Source organism: Copadichromis virginalis, linkage group LG3, assembly GCF_057382275.1.
Source record: "Copadichromis virginalis isolate Kocher_CV1m ecotype Utaka linkage group LG3, C_Virginalis_male_GT1.1, whole genome shotgun sequence".
In the NCBI taxonomy this organism is placed as follows: Eukaryota; Metazoa; Chordata; class Actinopteri; order Cichliformes; family Cichlidae; genus Copadichromis; species Copadichromis virginalis.
Window position 1 is genome coordinate 42310168 of NC_140620.1, and position 9472 is coordinate 42319639.

Below are 9472 nucleotides of genomic sequence, written 5' to 3' on the forward strand. Positions count from 1 at the left end.
ATTAGCTGAAATAAATAAAATACAAGCTTGGCATCTTTTTTCTTGTGATTCCATGCTAGCACATAATTGACACATAAACACTTTTCCCCCTCTTTTTCCCCTTCCTTCCCTCCCCTTTATCCCCTTACTTATTTGCTTGCTGGCGTTCCATCAAAATAACAGTAAATACATAAAACACTCAAACTAATTAATGATTTTGGAAGACTATGGGGTAATGAAAAGTATATAGATGGTGTAGGAGTGCTTAAATCCATTTAATTACATTTAGAGACAGGAATTAATTAGAGGATAGAAACCCAGCCAAAAAGAAGCAGATTTATAAAAGTGTGGAGTTCAGCCAGTCATCCTTCACTCATTAGGGTGTGACAGTTGCCGGGATGTACAGGAAGTCATCCAAAAGCGGGGTTGACACATGCATTTTTCAGGTAGTCTTTGTACAAGTGACCTTGGTGGCCTAAAAGTGTCCATACCACATAATGAGCATGAAGGTAAGACTTTAGAAATGCTTGTGCTTGTTTTGACTGATTTACTTTTGACTAATGTACTGAGTGCATTTTTTGTTTTTCTGCAGTAAACAGTCCCTATATTAATGCTCTCAATTTTAGAATTTAATTTAATTTATTCATTTATTTATTTTGCCTTTGACTGATTTAGTCAGTATCGTAATTTGCATGGTCAGACATGCTCCTACTTTAGGAAAAGAAGGAAATCTAAAGCTATCAACATTTAGCAATTGAGAATGAGTAACTTAAAAAAAATCTAACTCAAGGGGGTTATTAGGCTATGAATGAGCATAGTGTGTATTATATATAACTTTCAGACTACTTTTTTTTTTTGCATATTTTGTTTATTCAGTAATTTCAGGTTAATTTCAGTGGTGTGTATTATAGCTAGGTCGTCAGCAGCCTAGTTACCTGGTCTTGCTATCTACCTCTTAGAACTACTACTACAGACAGACACATACAAAACAAAACCAAACAAAAAAATCCCCAAAATGCATAAGACAGAGAACAATGTGTGTAATTTGTGTGCTCCAAATACACGTAGCCTATGGGGTATTTAGCATTCAGGAGTTAGCTAACACTCAGCAGGTACTGAAGTATGTATGGAAAATAGGCTATATGTGATGACAATAACACAGCAGGTGTGGAAATAATGTGGAGAACAACTACATAGCATTAGCATTAGCAAGTGGCAATGACTTATTGACTTTGATGACATTAACTCAGTTAGCTTAGCTTACTAGCTTCTAGTTTGTAAGCTAGGAAACTAGTATGAGAAGCAAGAGGTTTATGACAATGCGAGTGAAGTATGTAAATCGGTATCCTTATGTACCACACGGTATAAGAGCACATATAATAGTAAATATACTAATTTCTTACTTTATAACTTTATAATTCTGGCCAAAATCTGCCAAACCCCTTTAAGTGGTAGTTTTTTAGCCCCTAAACCTCTGCTATGTACCGGATGTGTACCACTTAAACTTGACAAGTGTAAGGTTACTTCGAGAGACTTCCTGAAATTCCTCAGCACTTTTGAGACAAGTGCTGAGAGCACTTTTCCATGAGAGTAGTGAAAGTGACACCATTCATGAAACGGGAGGGTGACAAGAGAAGAGAGAAAATAGGGAAGGGGGAAGAGAGAAAGTAGGATTTTGGGAGGGGTGAGGGTGAAGAAGAACAGATTTGGCGGGGGTTACTTTGCCTTTGCATTTCATCTCCTTAGAGCGCTGACTTCAGCATGGATTAGGCAACGTGTTTGTTCTCAGTGCTCTGTTCTTCTGCTCAGAGGAGGAGACGAGAGAAGCTGTACTTCATGCACTGTCAAGGTCAGCAAATGCCCTCAGATAATCATATTCCACTGTAATTTTACCTGTGTGTTGAAGCCAGCTGTCGGCGTGAATAGATGAGCACCCAAAGTACACTCTAGATCCCAGAACAAATGGTGTGGCTGTGTAGGTGTTTGTAGTTTTGTGCACTAATATCCACCTTTGTGTTAGTTTTTCTGTATAAATTAGACTACTCATTGAGCTGGAGGGCAAATACCAATTTAAAACACTGTGTCGATTTGGCTTATTTCCACTGGTGACTTTGCCTTTAGGATAATGACAAAGAGCCTTGAGAATCTCCCCTGCCATTTGTTAAATGAGCCTAAGGACGGCACGGCAAGGCAAGGAAATCCCTTTTGAGTGAAAGATACAGGCAGTTGTATCATTGCTATGATAACTTTCCTCTGGTTCACAATGTGCTGGGTAGTGGAGCTCGTGTCTCTATAATGAACCTCATGGGCTTTGCAGAAGACACTGTGAGCTGCCTGAGCTGTGTGTGGTAGCCCTTTCCCATAGCCTCTGGCAACCTAGCACGCTAATGATGCTGTGCTGGTTCAAAGTGTTCCACTGAGCACATTTCTGTGTGAGCAGGATACCCAATGTACTGTTTTGCGTTTGTGTGTGTGTGTGTGTGTGTGTGTGAGAGAGAGAGAGCGCGGAAGAGTGCCTTTTCATGTATCTGCAATTGTGTGTTTTTGCTTTCATGTATATGTGTGGTTGAATGTATTGCTGAATGTGGCCTCACAAGATTATTGTGTTTTTTTTAAAGCACACTGTGGATTATGTTCTAATTAATAAAAAATTAGCTTTGAAGGCCACTAAAATAGCTGACCGGCATTTGAAGGAGGAGCTGACCAAAGTACAAATAAGGAAGTCCAGATGCTGCACTGTCCCATGGCGCTAAGTTATGAAGGATCAACTGTTGATGCAGTCATTACAGTCTGGGATAATTACCTAGTCCACCTCATGCACTCCCAAGAGGGAGTAATTCTGGACTACCCTGCCAGAAAACACAACATATAGTTAGTCAGCTATTTTTCAGTTACAACACTGGGAAATTTACAGCTTATTCAGTGGAAGACAAGCAGCAACTGCACCCAGTAAAAGGGTTGACATAAACTTGTTTTTATTTTAATGTATGTTTTGTTTATTATGTTTTTTTCCCTGTGGTTTCAAATGGAAACTCGTTATCAACAATGCAGCTATCGCCTAGGTGTCATTGTACCTTGGCAGAAATGTCTAGTTGAAGTCCAGTTTTGTGTTGAATTAAAGATCAGCAGGGGTAAATCAAAAGTATAAATTACTTTGCAGGCATAAATAATGTAGGGTATACAGAACATAATGGCTCAGTCTCACTAGAGGAAGAGCTCAAATACAACCTTGTGAATCAGTGGTTACCTGGTGTTTGTGCTTATTTTGCTGTTGGAGACCAATTACGAGTAATTGTGGTGGCCCAGAGGTTGAGTGTGCAACCCTTTCAACTTCTGGGTGGTCGCTTTTGATAACAAGGTGACTGAAAAGGTCAACAGGTGGGAGACAACTTGTCTCCAAACAATTCTGGTGTGACTCAGATTGACTGCAGTCACTCCCAGACAGTGTGGTGACGTTTCGCGAATAGTTACCCTCTAATTTACAATTGCAGACTGCATTACAATCAATTTGAGTAACTCTGTGCTGATGACCCAAAACATGTCTGCAATGTGTTGCTATGCAAAAGGGAACTCAATTCAACTGGTCGCCAACTGGCTGTATTCTGGTTATATTTCTATATAAAAGTAAGGTTGTTGTCATCGTGCAGTTAACAACTATGTTACTACATTACTCTCTAAGGAATTTCTGAATCTTATCCATGAGGTTCTGGCTAGACTGAATGATATAGCTATTTTGTGAACTTCTGTGTACACGGGAAGAGATTGGTGACCAACGGTGACAGAGTTGCAGTTTTCAATGATCACACATAGATTGCATGTGATTGCCAAATTTACTCCCATTCAGCTGCAAACTGACAAAAACACTTGCACCAGTAAAATCAAACATTTAAGTGCTCTGACAAACAGTGTCACCAAAATCCTCAGTGAAATGACACAACATGTTGCGCAGCTCTTGATAATGATCCCTATTTTATAATGCATTTACTCCCATATATGTCACTTGGATCCTTTACACTATCAACAGCAGCCATATATAGAAGTAATGCAATTCTGTAGTACTCGCAGCCAGCTGCTCTCTCACAGTGGGTATCTAACCTTTTTATCTGGTGTGAAAAAGACAGTGTTGGAGCAGCGGAATTATCCCGACCTCTAAGGTCTGAGCTATACACTTCTGCTGACGTGCTCCTCGGCTAAGGTCTTTATACTGTGTCACCTAGCCCCTTCCAATACCAGCAGTTTCAGTTTCCTTAATGTCAAGCCACTTTTGTGCATTCAGCAGCAGCCTGTTCCTCAGAGGAAAAGGTTAAGATGCTGTGTTTCAGGGGCTTGGGCAGGATGCCTCCCGTGCTTTCACCAGAAATAGTCCCACGGGGAAGGCCACAGCTGAAACTAGCTGACAAGTCCACTTTGCCAGTAGGTCATCACGTAAATTGGAACCAATTAATTTTAGATGTAAGCAAGTAATTCTTCTGATCTAGATTTTGGACAGCGGTGACTCGCATGAACTGCACACATTGTGTGTGTTATGTGTGAGAGCAAAAATGCGCTATGCCAAATGTTGCTGAGCATCTTGCCCTCAGGGCTGCAGGTTCCCAAAGGAAGATCCGCGTATGGGTGACAGTTTGTGACTAACAAGTGGAGCTGCTGCTTTGCACTGTTTGATCAAGGTCTACACACCTGATAATGACGTGGATTTTTCCACATTATCCACCACGGATGATTTCTCAAAATGATGGTCTGCATTTTGGAATTTCTCTGTGATTTTTAGGAAGTTATATCTCTCAAGGACAGTGAGAAATTTCCCACATGGCGACTTGGCTGTATTCACAGTACTCTTACCAGCCTCTTCTTTTTCTTCTTTGCTATTTTCTTTTCTTTCTTTCTTTTTTTTACTATTTTTCAGCAGAATCACAAAGACAATAAATGCAGTAGGAGAATGTCTTCTAATCAGGGAGTGTGACAGAGGATTTACAAGAAGGGAGCAACAAAAGCTCTGCGTGCCACAAACAAACAAAACCATGAACAGTAAATTTGTTTCAATTTACCAAAGGAAAAGAAGCATGAATAATTCATACTTTCTTTAGTTAGATTTTTACAGTAGATGATCCCCCAGCATCATCCTCCATGGAGAGTTGTGGCTAGAAACAAAAACAATAATAAAAAAATAACTTTTTTATTAGTAACACTATGTTCTGCCCAAATCAAAATTCATTTTATCTATGCATTTTGTTTGTTTACTTCTACCATCCTGAAAAATGCTGAATTTTTCAGTTTTCATTGTGTGAAATTGCAAGAGCGCAAAACGGTAAAAGGATAAACAAAAACATGAGAGAAACCTGCAAAAACAAGACAAAATGTGGACTGTGTATTGGTAAAGATGTTTTGTCTTATTGACATATTGACAGTTCCCTCATCCAACCACGCATATATATATATATATATATATATATATATATATATATATATATATATATATATATATATATATATATACACAAATTGAAAAACACAGTTCTCATATGTATGGCTTTGATTCAGATATGTATCAGCCATTAACATACAGATAATGTATTTTTGTATACATGTGTATACAGAAGCGCCTTGAGGCAACCATTGTTGTGATTTGGTGCCATATAAATAAAAGTGAATTGAACTGAACTAAACAAGAGTCCTTACTATGCTAAAATAAATCTGCTGGGTATCTACTCAACAATTAGTTTCACTTCACCAAGGTCAATGAGCCAAGAGAAGGTGTAGAAGGTACCATCATATAGGGCCTTTGTAAAAACCTTAATGCTAATTTCCAGCCATTGATTTGACCTTTGCTGGAGAAGTGAAATGAAGAACCTTTCATGGTTGGTTGAATGAAAAACAAAGTCCATATGTATCTTACCCTAGAAAGCATCAGCTTGTTAAAGGGTTTGAGGTGGGTGTGAGAGAGCACGAAGTCGTCACTGTACCTGTGCAGTGCTTATGGAGGGCCCCTAGCATCCGTTTTCCATATTCCTCATGTTGCTAGAAACTATATGGCACATTTCTCTGAGGCAAAAATCCCCCAGACTCCTGCTGGCAGACCGAACAGAACATTCTGACCTGAAACTATCTCTTTCATAACTAATTAATGCTGCGTTTATGTCAGGTTCGACGGTGCCCCGACCGGCGACCTGTGTGTGTGTGTGTGTGTGTGTGTGTGTGTGTGTGTGTGTTTGTTCTCCCGCTCTGTTTTTGTCTCCGTTGTAGTTGTTACGCGGTTGCGTAGCAACGGGAGATGTCCGACCCGGAAGTTCCGCCACTCTGAGTGGTCCCACCTGCAACTGATTCCTCGCCAGCTGCTGCCAATCATCCACCATTGTGACAGAACTATTTAATGGTGTGGCTGAGTGACAGACAGCGCTGGAGTATTCCACCAAGCCGGGTAGTGACTCGAATTCAGCGAGTGTTAGACAAACGTTTGATAGCGGAGAGAGGCTAACCGCATCTGTTTGCCTTTTTTCCAGGCTACGAGTGAGACGGAGATACGAGAGGAGAGACGTCACTGTTTACGAAAGTCGTATGGACACACGAGGGGAGCACGGAAGGGACTTAGCACTATGGATTACTTTGGATTTGCTTCACTGTAAATAAAGACACTGTTCAATCTTAACGAGCGATCCGCGTCTGGGTTCTCTTACTCATCACTCCCGTAACAGAATACTCCAGCCACTTACATGGACCCAGCGGACGCCGCTCCGGTTCTGCGAGAACTCTCGATTCAAGGTGAGATGTTGGAACGCCATGAAAAAATTATGAAACATGTTGTTGAAGAACAAACTGTGTTACGGCAGCTGGTTGCTGAATTAAAAGGGATTTTGCTAACTCCCCCTGGGGCTGCAGCTGATGCTCCGTCGCCCGGGCCGTCTCTCAGCACAGCCGCGGCTTCTCCTCTGCCTCCTTCCCCTCCCACACTGCAGCGCGAGCACCCGCTGCCGGCCCCTGAGAAGTTTAGTGGGGATCTGGATAAGAGCCGCGGGTTCTTAACACAATGTTCGTTCATTTTTAGAGAACAGCCTCGGTCTTATTTCTCAGATGGAGCCAAGGTGGGGTTAATGGTGGAATCAATGACTGGACGCGCTTTACAATGGGCCCAGGCCGTGGTAAGCATGCAACCTGCTATCTCTTATGAAGATTTTTTGTGCAAATTTCGTTGTGTTTTTGACAAAGGCTCCAGCGCCGACAGCGCAGCACATCGCATGTTTTCCCTGAAACAAGGATGGAGGAGTGTAGCGGACTTCTCGATTGACTTCTGGATTTTGGCCGAGGAGACCGGCTGGCAAGAAAATGCACTACGAGGGGCTTTCATAAATGGCCTGAACGAAAATCTAAAACGTGAGTTGGCCTCAAGAGAACTGCCTAAGTCGCTCAGTGCTTTGGTGAATGTGTGCATTCAGTTGGATGAGCATAGGCGTGAGTTTGGACGGCGACCAGCGGGCGGCAGCAAAACCTCGGCAGGGCCCTCTCTCGAGTGGAGACGGGAGTGGGAGGAACAGCCGTTGGAGGAGGAGCAGCCCATGCAGATCGGTCGAGCCAGCTTTAGGTCTGTGGCCCGACGGAGAAGACCTCAGGGGGGTGAGTGTTTCACTTGCGGAAAGAGAGGACACTTTTCTGATAAATGCCCAGAGTCGGGAAAAGACGCTGCTCGTCAGTAGCCGTGGGCATACTGACGGGCGTTACCGCAAACATCTTGCCCCACCTCAGCTGTCCTGCCAAATTGATTTTCCAGTCCTGTATTCACCCATGTAGTGCTTTAATCGATTTGGGGGCCGAACAAAGTTTTATTGACGAAGCCCTGGCCCAGACGTTGGGCATACCTGTTGAACCCTTACCTGAGGTCCTCCAGGTGGCGGCGCTGAATGGTGCCCCCTTGGCCAGTATAACACATCGCACTACTGATTTGACTCTTTCTCTTTCCGGAAACCATGTTGAACAAATCAGCCTGTTTCTGTTCAAGGCTCCTCACACTCCGCTAGTTTTGGGCTACCCCTGGCTCGATCGCCATAACCCGCAGATCGATTGGGAGAACAGCAGGATAACTGGGTGGAGTCCTAAGTGTCATGAACAGTGTTTACGTTCTGCTACAGTTAGCCAGACGTCCACTAGCCCATCTTCACCTGACGCTCCTCCCGATTTGACTGCAGTTCCAGCTGAATATCACGACCTAGCCCAGGTGTTCAGTAAAGAAAAGGCCCAGTCTCTTCCCCCCCATCGTCCGTACGATTGTGGGATAGACTTGCTACCCGGCGCTCCCTTGCCCACAAGCCGTCTATACAGTATTTCGAAATCAGAGCGAGAGGTAATGGAGGGCTACATCACCGACTCGCTGGCGGCCGGGATAATCCGGCAGTCCACCTCTCCTCTCGCGGCAGGTTTCTTCTTCGTTGAGAAGAAAGACAAAACGCTCCGCCCCTGCATTGACTTTCGAGGTCTTAACAAGATAACCATTAAGAACAAATACCCGCTTCCTTTACTCACCTCTGCTTTTGAACTCCTTCAGGGGGCTGCCATCTTTTCTAAACTGGACCTCCGCAGTGCTTATCATCTGGTGAGAATCCGCCAGGGGGATGAGTGGAAGACGGCGTTCAACACGCATCGTGGGCACTTTGAATATTTGGTGATGCCTTTCGGGCTCACGAATGCTCCGGCGGTCTTCCAAGCCATGATAAATGATGTTTTACGGGACTTCATTAATCATTGTGTTTTCGTTTATCTAGACGACATCCTTGTGTTTTCTCGGAACCCGGCTGACCATGTCAAGCACGTGAGAATGGTGTTGCAGTGCCTGTTGGAGAACCGGCTGTTTGTAAAGGCAGAGAAGTGTGAGTTTCACGTGCAGACAGTCTCCTTTTTGGGGTTCATCATCGAGGAGGGACGGCTGCGGGCAGATCCGGCCAAAGTGAGGGCAGTGGTGGAATGGCCTGAACCCAAGAACCGTAAGCAGCTGCAGAAGTTTCTGGGATTTGCCAACTTCTATCGACGGTTTATCCGCAATTTCAGTCAGGTCGCCCTGCCTCTCACCAACCTAACCTCTCCTAAGCAGCCATTCCAGTGGTCTCCCGGCGCTGAACGGGCTTTTGTGAGACTCAAGCACCTCTTTTCCTCAGCTCCGGTGTTGGTACAGGCAGACATCAGTCAACCTTTTTTTGTGGAGGTGGATGCTTCAGACGCAGGTGTGGGGGCAATACTATCCCAACGAGTGAATGCAAAATTACACCCATGTGCCTTTTTCTCACGTCGCTTATCTCCTGCAGAGTGCAATTACGACGTTGGAGACCGGGAGCTCCTCGCCATTAAGTTGGCGCTTGAAGAGTGGCGACATTGGCTCGAAGGCAGCGAGCATCCGGTGGTTATCTGGACAGACCACAAGAACTTGACCTACCTCCAAGCGGCCAAAAGACTGAATGCCCGGCAGGCCAGGTGGGCTCTGTTTTTCACTCGGTTTAACTTGACCATCTCTTAC

General features: G+C 43.8%; 1 long non-coding RNA gene across 1 annotated transcript; it reads left to right on the forward strand.

Annotated features, from left to right (window-relative positions):
• The first annotated feature begins 5787 nt into the window (after positions 1-5787).
• On the forward strand, positions 5788-7303 carry LOC146714842 (uncharacterized). The gene is made up of 3 exons (XR_014919314.1): positions 5788-6394; positions 6477-6735; positions 7019-7303. It is a non-coding gene; the product is annotated as an uncharacterized LOC146714842 (long non-coding RNA).
• The last annotated feature ends 2169 nt before the right edge of the window (positions 7304-9472 follow it).